General features: G+C 37.4%; 1 protein-coding gene across 2 annotated transcripts in view; it reads right to left on the bottom strand.

The window, feature by feature from the left end:
• BABAM2 (BRISC and BRCA1 A complex member 2) overlaps positions 1-17,374 on the bottom strand; it is a 158,935-nt gene that overhangs the window by 59,523 nt on the left and 82,038 nt on the right. The window lies entirely within an intron of this gene.

The following is a 17,374-nucleotide window of genomic DNA, read 5'->3' as shown; positions in this document are numbered from 1 at the left end:
TACCACCATGGTTTGGATGGCACGTCCCTGTTTGAAAAAGAATTTGACACACTAACAGTTACGGTGAGGAGGGAAAGAGAGGAAGTAACCTGAGAATCAAGGTTACAAAGTTGCTTTATCCATTCCTCTGTGGGGATGAAACAGTATAAACAAAACAACCAAACCCAAAACACTATTTACTTTGGGAAACAGAGTACATCGAGTTTCTCATAGTAGGTGGAGTCAAATAAGGACACACTCGGCCCCAGACACTCCAAGAGCCAGATCCCATGCAATGTTACAGACTGGAGCTGCTCCCCAGTCTGCGCTACCACTATTGCTACATGATGATCACATTCTGCACAGGTACAGTCAGCTCTGAGAGCAGGGGAGGGGAGGGCAAGCCAATTATACCCCCAAGCATGGGGGAAATTTAGGGTTACAGCAGCGAATGCCAATTCACAGGCAGCATCACAGTTGTGATAAGCAGATCAATTCCAAACATCACTGCGAAAACCCATTTTGTAATTAGCCAATGCTGTGCTTGACTCTGTCTAAATGCTGTTTGTTTTCAAACCACCACAGTATGTGGCAGAGATGTGGGTAATAAAAGATATAGCTAGCTCTGCCTAACATCTCTGGGAGGTGGGGGAAGCAGGAGGGAGACAAATACAATCATTTTACCTGAGGCAACATTCTTCTCTTTTGTTTGTTCTTTGGGAGAGCTACATTGCAAACCTGAGTTGCTACTTGAGGCACTTCTATTAACAATACTTAGAATACAACTAGAAAGACTTATTTAAGTTTTCTAAGTTAGTACCCTTCAATATTGAAATTCACGGACAATGGAACAATTTTCCGTAAGGAGAGCCATAACAAAAGTCAATAAGCCACCCAAAACCAGGATAAAAACACAAAAAAATCCTCTCTGAGCATGAGAGGTAAGTTCAGTAGCTACAGTCAAAGTCATTCCTCAGCTACTTCATTGGGTGTTCAGACAAGACTTATCTGAATTATAGCACTGAAGATCTGTATAACTGGAATTAACTGAATTCCCATCCGCCATTGAGTTTCTCTGCTATGTTATAATCAGATCACAGTCCTTCATCAGTCATTTTCCCAGCCTTCCCTTTCTTCTCAACTTCCTGCCATCCTCAAATACAAAAATGTGGGGAATGAATGTTGCCTTTTAAGAAACAGCAAAAGCCCCAACAGTATCTTAAAGAGATTTCCTACCATGGAAGAATATAGGTTGCATATTTAAGCACGAACAACCTCATTAAAAATATATCACAGAAAAAAGCACTTTAGGGTAATATCAACCTTAAGGCTTGTCTTTATTGTAAACATAAAGTTGTTAAAGTCAGAAGGAAGGGGGTTAATTATCCAAGACACCTAACACTTACATTTATCATGAAATTACATGCTGAAAGGTTCAAGGAACAAAAGTAGAAGTGGCAGAGAAGAATGGAGCTACCTCATTCTTTTCTGACAAGCAAGTTGTCTGAAAAACTACTTAGCCTGCTTGAAGCACCTGAGCTACACAAGTGAAGACACACTTCTCAAATGCAAAGGAAACAATAATTTGCACTGCCATTCTAACGGACCTGGCCAGGCAGCTTTCTGTTAGATTAGTGATTGCAATAATATCACTGAAGAGGCTGAAGGTCATGGTTATATACACCCATAAAGTTTTTAAGTACAGCATAATAATATTCAGGTTATTCCTTGTAGCTAACATAACACTGTATTGAAGTTAGCCAGACCAGTGGCCTGTAACTGTTAAAAACTGATCTGGAATATCACTAAGATTCTAATATGATTGATACCTTAAATATTTTCAGAGCATGAAAAATAAAATTGTTTGAGGAGAACACACAATTTTCATCTTTCAGGTTGATCATACCTGAAAAAATATCTGAAATGCAGAGATTTAGTGCCAAGTTAGTGACTTCAAATTCAGCGTATAGCTGTGGGAAAAAGGAGGACACTTTGGTCTTTACGTGACAAACTTGCTCTCTTCTGGTTTACGTAACAACTGCTTCAAACTTCTTTCTCAGGAGAGAGCTACAAAAGAATGAGTAGAGGGGGAATAAAAAAAGAACTCAGTATTAAAAAATAAATTTATATTAATTAAAAGAAACAGGAAGAGATTATTCATCAAGGCCTGGCAAAATGAGGGAATTATGCTACTTGAATAAACTGACAGAGAAGATAAGAGATTTAGAAAAGCATCTCCAAAGCAGCAGCTTTGAGAATTTGATGTGTGCAAGGGAGAAAAATGGAGGAGAGGCAAGGAAGGAAAGAAAAGGTCACCATTGGCACGGAAAGAATTATGGAAGCATCTGCATATTAAAAACGTACTCATTAAATATAATTTTATTTTCATTTTCAATTTTGTAAAAACAAAAAGTACCTTTGCATTAGTTGGTATTTTTTCCTTCTTCTTCAATAGCATATTAGCATCAACATACTGAAACAAGTTTCTCCTCTAGCAGATAATTCAATTAAAGACTATACTTCAGTAGTTCCGTTGGATACTCTCAACATAAAGCAGCAGTTAAGATGGACAGAGCTGTGATGTTCCAAAAATCAGTTTGTGGGACTGGTATTCTAATACAGGAAATACATGTACAATACCAAGACTCTCCACACATTTCATTTTCAAAAGATATTTGCATTTTTTCTTCCCAAAGATTTAGGTCTCAAACTGCATAAGGAAATTTTCAAATTGAACTCATAGAGGCCCACTTTAACACTCTGAAGTAAAGTTGAATTCATACTATTTTGTAGGTACCAATAAGCTAAAATCTTGAATAACATCATCTTAATTTAAGAACTGTTTTTCCCAAATGCTCAGTATATGCTCCCCATGACTTCCTGGAAAGTAACTCTGTCCTCTCAAGTGTTACCTATTATTGTCACTCCTAGACAACTATGAAGGCACAGAAAAATAAAGCTTAATCTTAGATAATTGTGTTCAGTTTAATGGTACAATCCACAATAGAGACGCTACTACAATTAAATAGCTACTTTTGCAAGGTTATGATAAAGGGACAATTCCAGGTCATTTCTCCTAGCAACGCACAACAAACTATAAGTTTCCATATGCAATACCAAATTTATGATTAAAAAAAATGTAAAAATAAATAAATAAATTTTCCTTATAATAATATCCAACTGACAAGCAAAACAATTCAATTTCACAGCTCTACTTTCTCATAGGTGTGAACACAGCAATTGGAAAATGCACACTTCCTCAAACTAATTATTTCTTATTTCGGAAAAAGGCATTCTGGGAGACTGTAAATGCCACACAAGCACAGATGATACAGCATTTAAAAAGAACTCTCCCAAACAACACACTGGAAGCCATCTCTGAATTACTACTGCCTATTAGGTTTCCACACATCTCTTCTGACCTCCTTTAGTAGAATTCCATTCTGCCTAGCCTGAAAACAGGAAACAGATTCTCTCCTTTTGTCCTTTAGGATTCTTAAGTTATTCACCTATTTATTTGCTGGTCTAATAAAATCAAAATCTGTGTTGAGAAACTTACCACAAGACCAACTTTAAAATATTCCTTTGGAGGGTAGCAACAGTTTCTATGTTATTAATCCAATCAGACAGGTTTATGCCTGTCATCTTTGCCCAGATTTGAACTCCTGTTGCCCAAGAGAATAGAAATTGGTGATGCAGGAAGAAATGCTTAACTGTACAGTATTATTTACTTGTGGCTCAGCAATCAGTTAACCACATATGTGAAGCTCTGCCAAGATGTCCTCCTACAATAAAAGCATTTTCAAAAATCCACAAAAACAAACATAATAGTCAGTAATTGACATATTTTGGATGGAACACTATTTACCTACTATTTGTTCTTAGAATAGAATCCAGTATTTTTACAGATTTTTAACACTGAAGTAAAAGAAAAGGCTTTTCTGCTTGCCTTAACATACAATTATAACCAGATTGCCAATTGCACTATCTTTACATTACTGACATATTCTGGCAGGGATCAAGGCTCAAAAATACACTCAACCATTACAAGCATCTTTTTCATGGTGGAAGACATACTTATGTATGTACTGAATATTTTATTTCATTCTCTTTAGATAATGCTGCTTGAATAACTACAGTGAAGATGCTACAGAAACCTGTATCATGTGTCAGTGCACACAAATGTGTATAGCCTCAAGACAGCCTATATATACAGGGCAGCGATTAAGGACCATCACTAAGCAGGAAGACAACATTTGACCATAAAAGAAAGAGACTAATTCATTTCTAATTCTAATTTCATTTTATTTGGTGCAGACTGACAGTAATCTAAGGGAGTCTCTACTGGGTTCTAGTTTCCTAGTAATCAGCTCTTTCGGAAACACATTGATATATTCACAGATAATGATGATATTTGGTAATCAGTTATCCCAGAAGGATACTAGTATAAACATATTAAAATCTGTGCAAAACTTTACAGATCTGCAGATCAAAAACAAACAAACAACAGTAAATGACTGGAAAACATTTTGTCAGTAGAACAGCACTAAGAAAATGGTGTGTATATTACACTACTTGAATAATTTTAAGTCACTCCTGGACAAAACATGTAAAGATCTAACAAAAAATCTCTGACATTCTGGTTGTAACTGAGACATTTGAGGCATGTCTTGTTAGAAATAATTTTAAAAAGAAAGAATATTTAAAATTCAAATACTACCCACAGCTGCCAATTTGACTATTTTAAACATGCAAGTTCTCCTTTACTCCCAAAAGAACTGCAACAGATTACTGTTGTAAAAGACTTTTCCACAAGTCATCTTGTTTTCATGCTATTGTTTAAGAGAATCATGTGATGACACCAGGTATTACAGGGCTATGTACATGCAGTACAAATGTAAATTGTCCAACGTAAAACAAGAAGAGTATCAGAAAATAAAGATATATTAGAATGAAACAAATCCAAAACAGCAAATCCTTTTGAAACCATCTCCTTTAATGGGCGAGTTGCATAGAACGCATTGCTTCTACAAGGCCTCAACACTGTATGCCTATAAATTCTAAACACCCCTACATTCTTGACTTTAAAGGGAGTCAGCTGTAGGACCTTGTTAGATGTTAATTAACAAAAAACAGGGAGTTGCCTTGGTGAAAAGTAAACAACATTTCAATTGCAGAGTCTGATGTAACATGGGTGGTTGCATCTAGACTCTACCATTAAACTATTAAATAAAATACGCTGAACAGGTTGGGAGAGAAACAAAAATAGAATGCTAGACTTTCATAGCATTAGTATAATGAAGAAACTTCTTTTTCCTAGCATTTTAAGTGCACTCCGTTGGACACAAAGTACTCAGCAAGGCCAATTACATTGCCACAATCAGCATGGAGAAGCATGTTGAGACTAACTAAAGAAACCAAAATTTATGAAGGAGGCACGTGGACTTGACTCTTGATCTGGAGCTGGAATTAAAGAATGGTAGCTCATGGATGAAGTGAAGAGAGGCTGTTCTATGATAACATCCTGGTAAATGGCATAGTGTTACAACATTGTATGACACTGGGAAGACAAGAAGCACAGCTTCAGTCCAGAGGGATCTTTACAAGCCCCACAACCGGGCCAAGTGAAACCTTGGGATTCTGAGACCGGACCTCCAAAGGAATGTCTCCTCTAAGGAGGGCAGGCAAGCAGCAGGATGGTTCCTCAGAGAGGCTGTGGGATATCCTCTGCGGGAAGTGTCCAAGACTTGGCTAGACAAAGGCCGAGCTATACAAAACCTGACCTAGCGCTGGCAATAATTCCATGCCAAGCAGGAAGTTGGACTGGATGAGTCAGAGTTCATTTTGAAAAGAAACAATGTCGGAAAAAAAAAAGTAAAATACACGTTTTTAAGTGTTGTAAAATAATGTTAGACTGTTATAAAATAAAGAGAGAACAAAGGCACTGAAATTTAAGACAGTGCAAAAAGATTGTTGTGATCATGCTCTGATTCTGCCTATCACACAATTAAAAGGGTTGTTGGATTTTTACTGATCAAAGAGTGCCTAAACTTTAGATAAGACTTCCTTTGTCCTGATGTATGCTCATCACTCACCTCTCCTTGCAGTTTCTATGCCAACAGCAGGAAAACGTTCTACCAGATATGCAAAGAGATAGAGGCTTACTGCTTAAAAACAATAAAAACATTTTCAGACATCTGTGCAAAGTGAAAGAGAAATGGCCAAAAGAGAAAACAGAATACAAAGACAGAACTTAGGAAATTTTAAAAAGAGCAGCAGCTAGTGAGGGAAACTTAAATAGTAAGTATGTGAACAAAAACAGAGTATAAAACAAAAAACAAAAGGATTTGAGGCGGTTGGAATCAAGTTAAAATTTTCATTACAACTACAAACGAAATACAGACTGTCTTTTTAGCAATGGAACAAGTTAATATGATCACTGTGTAAATACACATACATGCCATCTAATCATTTTAACATTATGGAGTATAAGAAAAACAAAAAATATCTGGGAAGCCAACCAAAAATATGGCCTAAAGGAATTACCTCCTCAAGTTATATCAGCAGAGCACTATTTTCTCTAGAAAGGAGAGGTGAAGAGGAGCAATGGGCTGCTACTGAGGTATGCAACCTTCCAAGACAGACAAATGTAACACAGCTGTTTGGGTTATTATCAAATGCAAAAACAAAGAAAGGAAAGGAGAGAGAACAGCAGCCACAGTAAAAAGCAGAATTGCCTTTCATGCAGTACTTAACATATGGAATAAACAGTACTGAGGGAACACAAGGGAACAATTAGTATAAATGGTTTTGTAAATATCTTGGACAAATCCCAGAAGAAAATAATACTGAGGAAGACACTGACTAATTCAGAGGAGGGAAGGGGCCTCATGGCTCTTCTGGCCTCCTTATGTCCTTATGTGCCCTGTATTTATATTTGTGTGCTTGCATTATCCAGCATATAGGCTATTTAAGGTCAGAAAAGCATTGCTGTAGCACAGCTGCCTCCAGCAAGTAGAGCTTGACATCACTAACCACACAGAAGAGCACAGCTCTTTTATTGGCTTAAACAGCAAATATCTGCAAGCAGAATTGTTTCGCTCTATTTGTACAGGTTTTTCCACAGTGCTATGGTGCATGCAACTTTGGTACTGACAGAGTTCTGTTCACTGAAATTGTTAAATGGCTTCTTTCCTCACGTACTGTCAGTGGCCACTGACCAGAAACAAGCTGTGAGAATTTAGCTTTAATATCCAACAAAAAAATAAACCACATTTTCATACACTGAAGATTCAATTCCTGCCAAAATTTAATATGCCTTTCTCTGCAGAAGGTTTGATACATAATACACACACATATCAAATATCACACATGAGATCTGAAATAAAATCCTATGACACTCCACTGACACACACACGTATGTTTTCTAAAATATACATAACATATTCCAGACTTTTTCCATTAACACAGTGGCTACACAATTTGCAGAAGTAGTGAAGGACTAAAGTGGCTTATTAACCCGCTGAAATGGAAGGGCATCAAAACACGGTTACTCCACGACATGGTTGATAACTGCCACAAAGAAGGTATTTTCCAGAACTAGGTAGATAGATACCTCAGTGACTGCACCAACCTCCTCCTCCCAACAACAAGAACAAAACAAACAAACAAACATGCCCAGGTCTGCCTCCCAGCGCACAGGAGTTTGGCTCTTAATCACCCAGATCAAAGGCCTGGGGGAGTACACAAACTGCTCCCTGTCCAAGCGATCAGGGTTTCTCCCAGTGAAAATCAAGGTGCAAAGTGGCACTTTGTACATCTAGGTCTTGTCCTGATACCAGCTTTAAATTTGATGAGGGTGCAGAGACAAGTACCACAATTTAGTCAAAGCCTGTGGCAACTTGATGATAGCCAAAGAATTCACTGACAGACAGTGAAACACAGTTGGGAGCAGTAACACTCATTTTTCCATACAGAAGATGACCACAGGTACATTATTTTTTTCCCCGAATAATATACAACTCCCTGGACGTAACCTCTAACTACCTCTGTGTTTCTTCCAAGCTGCAGATTAATGAGGCCCAGCCTGTTCCCAAGAAGTGTTGGTTGTAAAGGAAGATAAAATGTACAGAAATCACGTGAAGCCCTGCTCTGTACAGTTTTCTTTTTAGCTGTCTCCATTTTCTGCACAAATCACTTTACAAGTTTTTCGAAAAGCGCAACTACAAAACACAAACTCTATTCCATTCAAATAAAAGCTTCTCTAAGTTGCGTACAATCTGCACTCTAAATTAAAGAAAGTCGAAGTTCAGGATGTGTTTTAGTTTCAAATTCATCAAAACCTCATTTTTGGGAATTACCCAGAAGTAACCTCTTAGGAAAAAGTTCTCAATATCTCTGAAGGACGATCTGCTATAAAGGAACAGATTATTCAACACCAAGTTCCACAGGTGGGAATATGCTTTTTATACATACTTCCAATGTAAGTCCAATATGCAAGAGAAGAAAGCAAACAGGACTTCAACTAAGATCCACACGAGATACTAGTAGCAGTAGCAATAGGACATACTGTAGCCTTAACTGACATCAGCAAAATGATGAATCACATTCTTGACAATAATTTGGAAAAATGAAACCCAATGGTCATGATGCAAAAATCAACCACAATTTATTCTGTGGAAGTAGTATCTTACTATGATAGATAATTAAGTGGGAACTAATTTTAAGAAGACTTCAAGATTAAAAAGTCACAGATTATGGACAGAAAAGTGGGAGGTGAAAAGCAATAAAAATCATAGAATCATAGAATCACCAAGGTTGGAAAAGACCTAAAAGATCATCCAGTCCAACCGTTCACCTATTCCCAATAGCTCCCACTAAACCATGTCCCTCAACACAAATCAAGGTGGTACTGAGTACTGCTGTGGAGTGGAGAAGTTTAGATGAAAATAACTGGATGGAAGTAGTAGGATTCTAGCTTTAGGCTGAAGTGTGACTTAAGAGAATGAGAAAGCATAACATGTGAGATGCTAACTGCATGGAAAAACTGTGTTTGAGGAATGGGAATAGAACAGGAGAAAATACAAAGGTTGTGAAAACTGCTTCTCAGAGGTGTCTAAACGCCCTTCTCAGCTATGTACACTGAAGTACGTGTTTCAACCTAGCCAAGCTTGCAGGATAGAAGGATTAGATAGATCAAAAAGAGTCCAATGTAGGAAGTTGTGAACCATGAAACAAGAGACTTGTGTTCTGTTACTGATTCTGCCTTTAACTTTCTGGGTGACAGTAATTTCCATTAACTATCACTTTTGCTCCAAAAAGGTATAATGATAATGACCTCTCTGTTGTACATATGAGCTCAAATACATTATATGCATTATTAGCTAGACACTCCTTCTGAGTTTGTGATCTGTATAAACGATTCTTAATTTCACAAAGAAAACTTTTCTTGGTTATAAACCAAAGGAATCCCCCATCACTACCATGCTTAGAAAGACTCTTTCTTAACTGCAAGTTAAAACAACCCAGCCACCTTTAATGTTCTTCTAGAGCACCTTGTCAGCACAAATGAAGTCACATATCTATTTAGTTCCCAGGAAACTCTTCCACTGCACTTCCATACTGACAGCAATCAGGATCCTAAAGCACTCCAGCACTGAAACAAGGCTTTGTGGTAATCTCAAAGGATACATTTTGATCTGTTCTTTTGATCCCAAGCACAATGGGAAGCTGAGGCTGAGATCTCCTCCCCACTGGTCCCTCCCTCCTTCCCCACTTTCCTTGCACTGCAGCTACTCCATGTCCCCCTTGTACCACACTTTCAACATCACCCAAGGTACCCACTGAAAAGGCAGCACACAAGCCAGGGAAAGAAAAATACCACAACAGCAATGAAAACTGACGTGCTTGGCCTTGGCTTATTTTAATTCTGCGTTTCATGTGTTTTAGCAGTTGGTTTGAAAATCCTTAATTTTTCAGTTATGAGTGTTCAGGGGTTTGCACTTACTGAACATTGGCATCTGGAAGGAAGCACTAAAAGTAGCTAACTTTTTATTAAACGTTTTAAATAATAAAATAGGAAAAGTCTGAAGATAGAATACCATAATGTGCAGCAGCTTGCAATTACAGTGAAGTTCTCTGAAAACAAATGACTGAGTCACCACATTCAGAAAGTAAGCCACATATCCCAAACATGCAAAAATCCACTTCAGTAAAGCAGATTTTGTAACAAGATAATGTCATATTCTGTACCAGTGGCTTCTGAATTACAAGAACTGGGAAAAATATACACATGGCAACAATAGCAGTTTCAAAGAATACTCTAGGAAACCTGTGTCGAGGAAATGGTTGAGTAAAAGTACCTTTCTCTAATCACAGCATTTGCTGCCAAGGCAAATTCTAATTAACTCACTGTGGCTACCATTTCTCAGTTTTGGTAATTAATATGCAGTTAGAACTGATACTGTTGACCAGCAAAACCTCAACTTTGAGCTTCAAGAAAAACCCTCTGTAACCTACTCATGTGATTACATTTAAGGATAAATTGCCAGGAGTCTCAGTCTGTGGAAACCTCAATTCACAGACTCCATTCAGCTGTAAGTGACCTAGACAAACTCAGAGTTAAGTTTCCTCACATATAAATTCTACAATTGTGTAGGACTTAATTTTTCCATTGCACTTTGAAGAAACACCTGCTAAGGTATTTTTTAGGGTAGCATTTAACCCCAGTTAACAAACCTTTGCTCACTCTATTACCGCTATATTTGCAATTTGGAGTAAAAAGAAATGACTTCTTTCAAATCTCTCTGGTCAGCCTAACTAATTTTACAGCAGTTACTTCAGGGAATTCACACTGGCTCCAGAGCTAGCCCTTATAGTTCTGCAGAATAAAAGACTGTATGTTAAAAAACAAAACATTCCTAATAATTTCTACGTAAGAAAAAAACCCAAAAAACTGTCATCTGCAGCAAACATATTTTAGTACAAACATGGATATACTCTGCTCAGCAGGCTTCCTTTCCCCTATAAAAACATCTCAGGAAACAATGATGAAATCTGCTATGCATGCTCTAATGTGCTGGGAAAATAGCTGAGAAAGGCAGTTAAGTACTATGCACCAAGGATGTCAGAATGGCAGTGAAATACCCCTCAGCGTATGCCACAGTAAAGCCAAAAATACTTGATGTATCAATAAATAAATAATGCCCTTGTGAAAGCAGAATGATTCTCAGTATCAAAGTAAAGGACACATAATCCAAACAACTTCTAGAAAACAATTAACAGAAAAATTCCAACTGCAAATACAAGGTCAGATTTCAGATGTATTAAATACAGTTCCAGCTAGTAACTGAGACAATAGTAATTCCCAATCTCATTGCTAAAATTAGATCTTGTCTGGAAATATTCAAGACCTGCCTGGATGTCTACCTGTGCAGCCTGCCTAGGAGGCCTGCTTTGCCCCCCATTGGACTTGATGATCTCTGGAGGTCTCTTCCAGCCCTTACAATTCTGTGATTCTGACCAATTAAAAATGCTTCTGACGACCTCAATGTACAAGGATTCATCTGATGATACGAGCAGCAGTAAAGATCCAGGAACAACTTTATTAATAGTACTGTGTAATGTCCAAAAGAAACATTACTTTGTTTCCTTTGTCCCCCCTCTGTTATTACTCTTGTAGGAGATAAAAACACCTACAAGCAGAGTGATACCACAGAAAAAAGGTTGAGAACATTTTAGAAGAGTGCAGTTTTATGACGGTGCTTCAGAATGACTGTGTTGACAGGGATTATTACAATGAAACATGTTATACTCACAGCAAGGGTCTGTATGCTTAATTAGGGTATCCTGAAATAAACTATATGCATACTGGTGAAAAAATGCAACAACTCAGTGGAAAGATTTTGTATCTGAAGGAAGAAATGTTTTTATTCAAATTTTTGAAGAACCTTCCACTCTAGTCAGAAATACGTAGACAAAAGGGAATCAGAGAAGGTTGCCTTAAAACCTGTTTTTCTTTTGAAATTTCTTTCAATTTTCCATGTATATTTTTCTGCTTTACAAAAAATCCTTCGAGATGTAAAATAATTATTGCAACATGTAAAAGTACACATCTGTCAGATTACAAAGAGTAAGCTAACAAAACCCCAGAAAAGACACAAATCTGCAGAAGTCTCTCTAATCAGAACCCCATCAGGACAATTGCAATACCACTGCTGTCATATTACAAATTAGATGAGATAGAACTGCGAACAAAGGAGACTCTGCCATCAGAAGGCTACAGTTTAAGAAGACTGGACTGATGGGTATACGGCAAAGGTAGCAGTCAAGAGATTTTACCAATTCATTGGCCAGGCCCTGTGAGGAAAGGCATGACCAAACTGGGCTTACTGGAAGATAGGGCTCTGCAAAATCAATAACAACTCCGGCTTCCTTTGTCTGCAAAGATGTTCTGGGATTTGAAGAAGTCATGGACTGCATTGGTTCTCTGCTAACAGTTGCAAAGAAATCATGAGTTTGGAAGAATAAATTCGTGTGTTTGGAAGTTTTAGCTTGTCAAACAGAAGACCTTGCTTCTATCTTCTACAGACAGACAAAAAGGCATTAATACAACCAATTATGTAGAGACAGTATACTTCCACTTACTGTAAGACAGTAGGCTTTGACCAGTGACATGCACTCACCAGTATGGCACACCAGCATGAGGTGAAGCCCTTCACAGTGCCCCTGCAACTTGGCATCTCAAATGCAGCAAGAGACAAATCCACCACATGCTATAAATGGAGAATACTTTCTTCTTTCAGCTCCCAGCAACCACAACAGAAGGGATAGTTAAGAGATGGGAAATAATACCTCAAAGCAAATGCACATAGTTTATTTTCTCTCTCTTCAGTTCTTTTTTTCATTGGGGAAAAACAGATAGAAACATTCAAAGTCTAAAAGTTCAGACTAGTTTCTTGTTATTTTTCCTTGTCCATACGAGAAGGTTAAGCACAGTTGCCGAACTTCAAATTCCATCCTCAGTCACGAAGAACCCTCTGGCACAGCTCCCAGACTCGTAAAAAATGACCACTTCAGTCCCTAAACCATGGAGCCTGATCCACTAAGGCAAAACAAGTTCTACTGACAGCTGGTTTTCTTAGCATATTCACATCCATGTATTTATCACAGAAAAGCCCTCCAGGACAACAGTGTTTATTACAGGATTATTTCTGTGAATCTAGGGAACAAAGAATCTACTGAGCAGCAGTGTTTCTACTCTTATTTCTTTTTTCTTAAAATGTGAACCAAGATAAACCCGCTTTATTTATTTCTTTATTAACATGGACTATCCATGAAGATTAAAAAAAGACATAAAATTTGGTTTTTATCATGAACAAATATAACTTCTGATCCACATTAATGTGTAGCACACTGACAAACAATTTAATATAGAAATTAGCTGTTCAGACTCTTTCCCATTTCTTGGATTTAGATTCTGGTGACTTTAAGCAGATGAAAAACAAAGATATAACAGATTTTTAATCATAAGTTTCCTATCCATAGGGATACCTAGTCTTCTACCACTGAGAAAGATAATTTGAGCAAGCAAGAAGTGTTATAGTGAGAGACTTTATGAATAATGTATAGAAATAAGGCAGAGACATAAAAGGTAATTAGTCCAGCAGTTCCTCACCATGCAGAGGAGTGCGTACAACAGTGCAGGCGAAGCCTCAGAATACCTGTTTTCCTAACCTAGCAGGGGGAAGAGGTCAAATGGATCAGCACGTGGGGAACTTTGGGTACTGATGCTGCTCAGCTCTGAACATTTCCCCAAAGCAGAACAGCTGAAAGTTGGGGATGAGGAGCATCCTGTGACCACCTCTGCTCTCAGAGCAGGAAGGAGGACTAGCTACGCACAAATGGATGCTGACAAGCACCATCCTCTCAAGCTGGGTGGCCTGTCTGTGAGGTTTACCAGCATATCATTTTCTCCAAAAGCGTGCAGGAACTTGTTATTATGATACTATGGAAGTGCTGCTGCTTGCTTTTTTTTTTTTTTTTTTTTTTCTTTCTGGTTGTATTTACATATATTATATATAAACTGTAACGTATAATCAGTATCCCATGTGTCACTGTGACTGAATCTACCTTTAAAAATAATTAAAAGCAACTGTTATTAGCTCTGTGTCTGTCTACTGATGCAATGTAATGAAGAATAAGAATTGTTAAAGAAAATAGAAAACATTTATAAATGATTGATTTCAAAGGAAGGATATATTAACAAGAAATTGCGGATAACATGTTTTAAATGATTGGTATTTAAAGGAGTGCTTTTAAATGCAGAAGTTTTAATGAAAGAATTAAATCACGCACAGTTATGTTTAACCGCTGTTGAGATGTTTACAAACCAACATGCTTCCCAACCCTACGAGCTGGTTTTGAGGGTTTTTCGTTTGCTTGTTTTTCAATTGTAAGACCTGGGCTTCACACTCTTTGCAATGAAGTCAATGGAATACCAACATCGACACCTGTACAAGCAACAATACCTTTGCACTGCATTTTTATCTCCCACTAAAAGACAACCTTTTTCAAATCTAGCATCTTATCTCCAAACCATAAAAAATAGGTATTTCCCTGATTTCACAAATCTCTTTGAGAGTCTCTGGCAATGAGTAATCAGTCTTACCAGTACTATGTTTACCATTCACCTAAAAATAGATCAAATGTGCTTTACAATAACACTTCAAAACACAAACACTATATTCATATTGCTAGGGTCCAAATTTGCTGACAAGATCTGTGGGTAAGTGTCATTTTTAGAAAATGCAACGTAGCAACACATACTTATATGGTGGATCACAAAAGCAATGAAATCTCTTGGGAAAGCTGGAGATAACTCACTTCACGCAGACAGTTCACTCTTATTTCTCTCCAAAGTTGAAGCATTTTTGTTTGCAAATGTTTTTTTATACATCAAGACAATGCTATTCCTGTTTGCTTGTTCTTCCTAAGGTGAACAGAATTAGTATAAACAAAATAATTGTGGGAATTTAGTATTTTTCCTGTTTTACTTAATACTTGGGAAGGTTATGGGTGGAACTGTCGACTACTAATTATTCTACCTCAAAATCTGATGCATAAAAAAAATACACCAGTAATTTGCTTACACGGTGCTTGTAGATGCAATTATTGTTAGCAGCAGGGAAGAACTTTCATAAGCAGAACACAATTCAAATGTAAAATGCCATGGCCTCAAGTCATTAAAATTAATCCTCAGGGCCCTTTGAGGCTTTTTGTACTTTTGGCAAAAAGTATAAAGAAGTACGCATTGTTGCTTCAGTTCCCAAACATTGGAAAGTTAAATATCTGGACTGTCAGCCTCTGCTAAACAGAACAGAGATTGGTTTGGGAAAGAGCAAAAGACAAATGTCTCTTTGTTATTATAGCTCAATTGAACAAACACTGAAAACATACCTATGCATTTTTTCATAGAACAAAAAAGTAACTGGTATAATACAGGAAAGTGCAGCAGCTCACAATCAAGCAAATCTCCTTCACTGGAAGTAAGAGACATTATGCCATGAAATAGTAAAAGCTGATTACATTAACACCGCATTAGGTTACTTTGAAAACTAACATAGTGAACGTGAATCATAAGTAATCAATCTCATTCCCTCTCAGCTCTTAGGTAAACTATGGCTTACCAATGTCCAGACACCATGATGAACATTTTTAAACAAAGACAGACTGAAACAGAGCCATGCTTTCTGGGTGCAGTATCTCCAAGACTGATATACAGATACCGTAACAAGGCATGGCATGAAACTTCAGGTAATACTGGCATGATTTTAAAGTGACTTTGTAAGATCTAAATTATAAAGCAATAAATATGTCAGACATATCAGGTAAGTATTAACACCATCCAAATATCATTCTGTTATACTGCTGTACATAGCACAATTAAAATCAGATGTTCTTTAGCGCACTGAAAGAAAATACAATATTTTATGGAAAGCAAAGTGCACTTTTGTATTGCTACTCTGCTCTGCTACTCAAGAGGTTAAAATCTTTCTAATGACACTACTGGAAAATGGAAAAAATCAGCAATACATTAATTAGCACAAAGGTCATTTACATATACCTGGGTGGCCTAAAACACAGTTAACAGTCAACATGTGACTAGAGCTGAAAACACAACAGAAACGAGCGACAGCTCATTTGCCATTAGCAGCAGTTGAGAAAAGAATCCTTTGGAACACTGATGGATAACTACATGTTTGAGTACAATTATGCTCTCAACTTTTGATAAAAGGTAGTGAATTGACACAAATATAAAAATTGAAAGGTTGCTAAGCATCTTATTCACATGCACATATATGAACAGGTGTGCATGTAATATACATTTTCTTAAATAAAAAAAATAGGAAATCTTTTGTCTTTATCTAAATCAAATCTTGAATTTGTTTTTTTAAATGGCACCCACCATCTTATCCAGACCAATGCTTTGCTGAGTGAAACCTCCACTTCTCTACCAGTTCAAAGGAAAGTCACTGCAGTATTGACCAGAAAAACAAAACATTACTGAAATTGTGTTAAATTACCCTGACTGGTGAATACTTGAAAAGTCTAATATTGTTACTTTTTTTGAAGCAGACAATGCACTGAAATAGGAGGAGCACTAAGGCATTCTTAATTCCAGAATCTGAAGAGCAAATTAATGAAAATGGACTGACTTCCTTCCATTTTAGGAGTTTTTCAGCAGTGGTGTTTGTCAACTGCATTGTCCAACAACCTTAAAATTAAATATTCAGATATTCTCCTGGAAAAAAGTAACCTTGTAAAGATGCAAATTCATAAAACGCAGTTTAAAAAGCCCTCGGCCTTCTAACTTTTCTGACACCTCCTGCTTAAAACCCAAAAAGTCAGAAGGATCGTGAGGCCCCGCTTTCACGGTCTGTATTCGTACTGAAAATCAAGATCAAGCGAGCTTTTGCCCTTCTGCTCCACGGGAGGTTTCTGGCCTCCCTGAGCTCGCCTTAGGACACCTGCGTTACGCTTTGACAGGTGTACCGCCCCAGTCAAACTCCCCAAGAGTCCCAGCTCTTTAAACAAAGGAGTTACATACAGTCAGAGAACTTACCCATACACATATGTACATTTATATGTACTCCTCTTCCCTCAATGAAAAAATAATTAAACATTACTCCACGAAAAAGGTACCAGTGTGTTGTACCATAGGAGACACTCAAAACATGCTACAGGAAAACTCAGTATGATACTCTTCATGGATTAAAATGGTACTACATGCAGCCAATGATTTCTTCATCCATATGTGATCCAGTCAGATATAAAACAAGCAAGAAGATCTGTCATTTCTCCACCACGCACAGACTTATAGTAAACATTATGACTT

The sequence above is a fragment of the Lagopus leucura genome, unplaced genomic scaffold (assembly GCF_019238085.1).
Source record: "Lagopus leucura isolate 7727_CA_CO unplaced genomic scaffold, USGS_WTPT01 Super-Scaffold_73, whole genome shotgun sequence".
Taxonomy (NCBI): domain Eukaryota; kingdom Metazoa; phylum Chordata; class Aves; order Galliformes; family Phasianidae; genus Lagopus; species Lagopus leucura.
The sequence above is the reverse complement of the archived record's forward strand: the minus strand, read 5'-3'. Positions and strand labels throughout refer to the sequence as shown.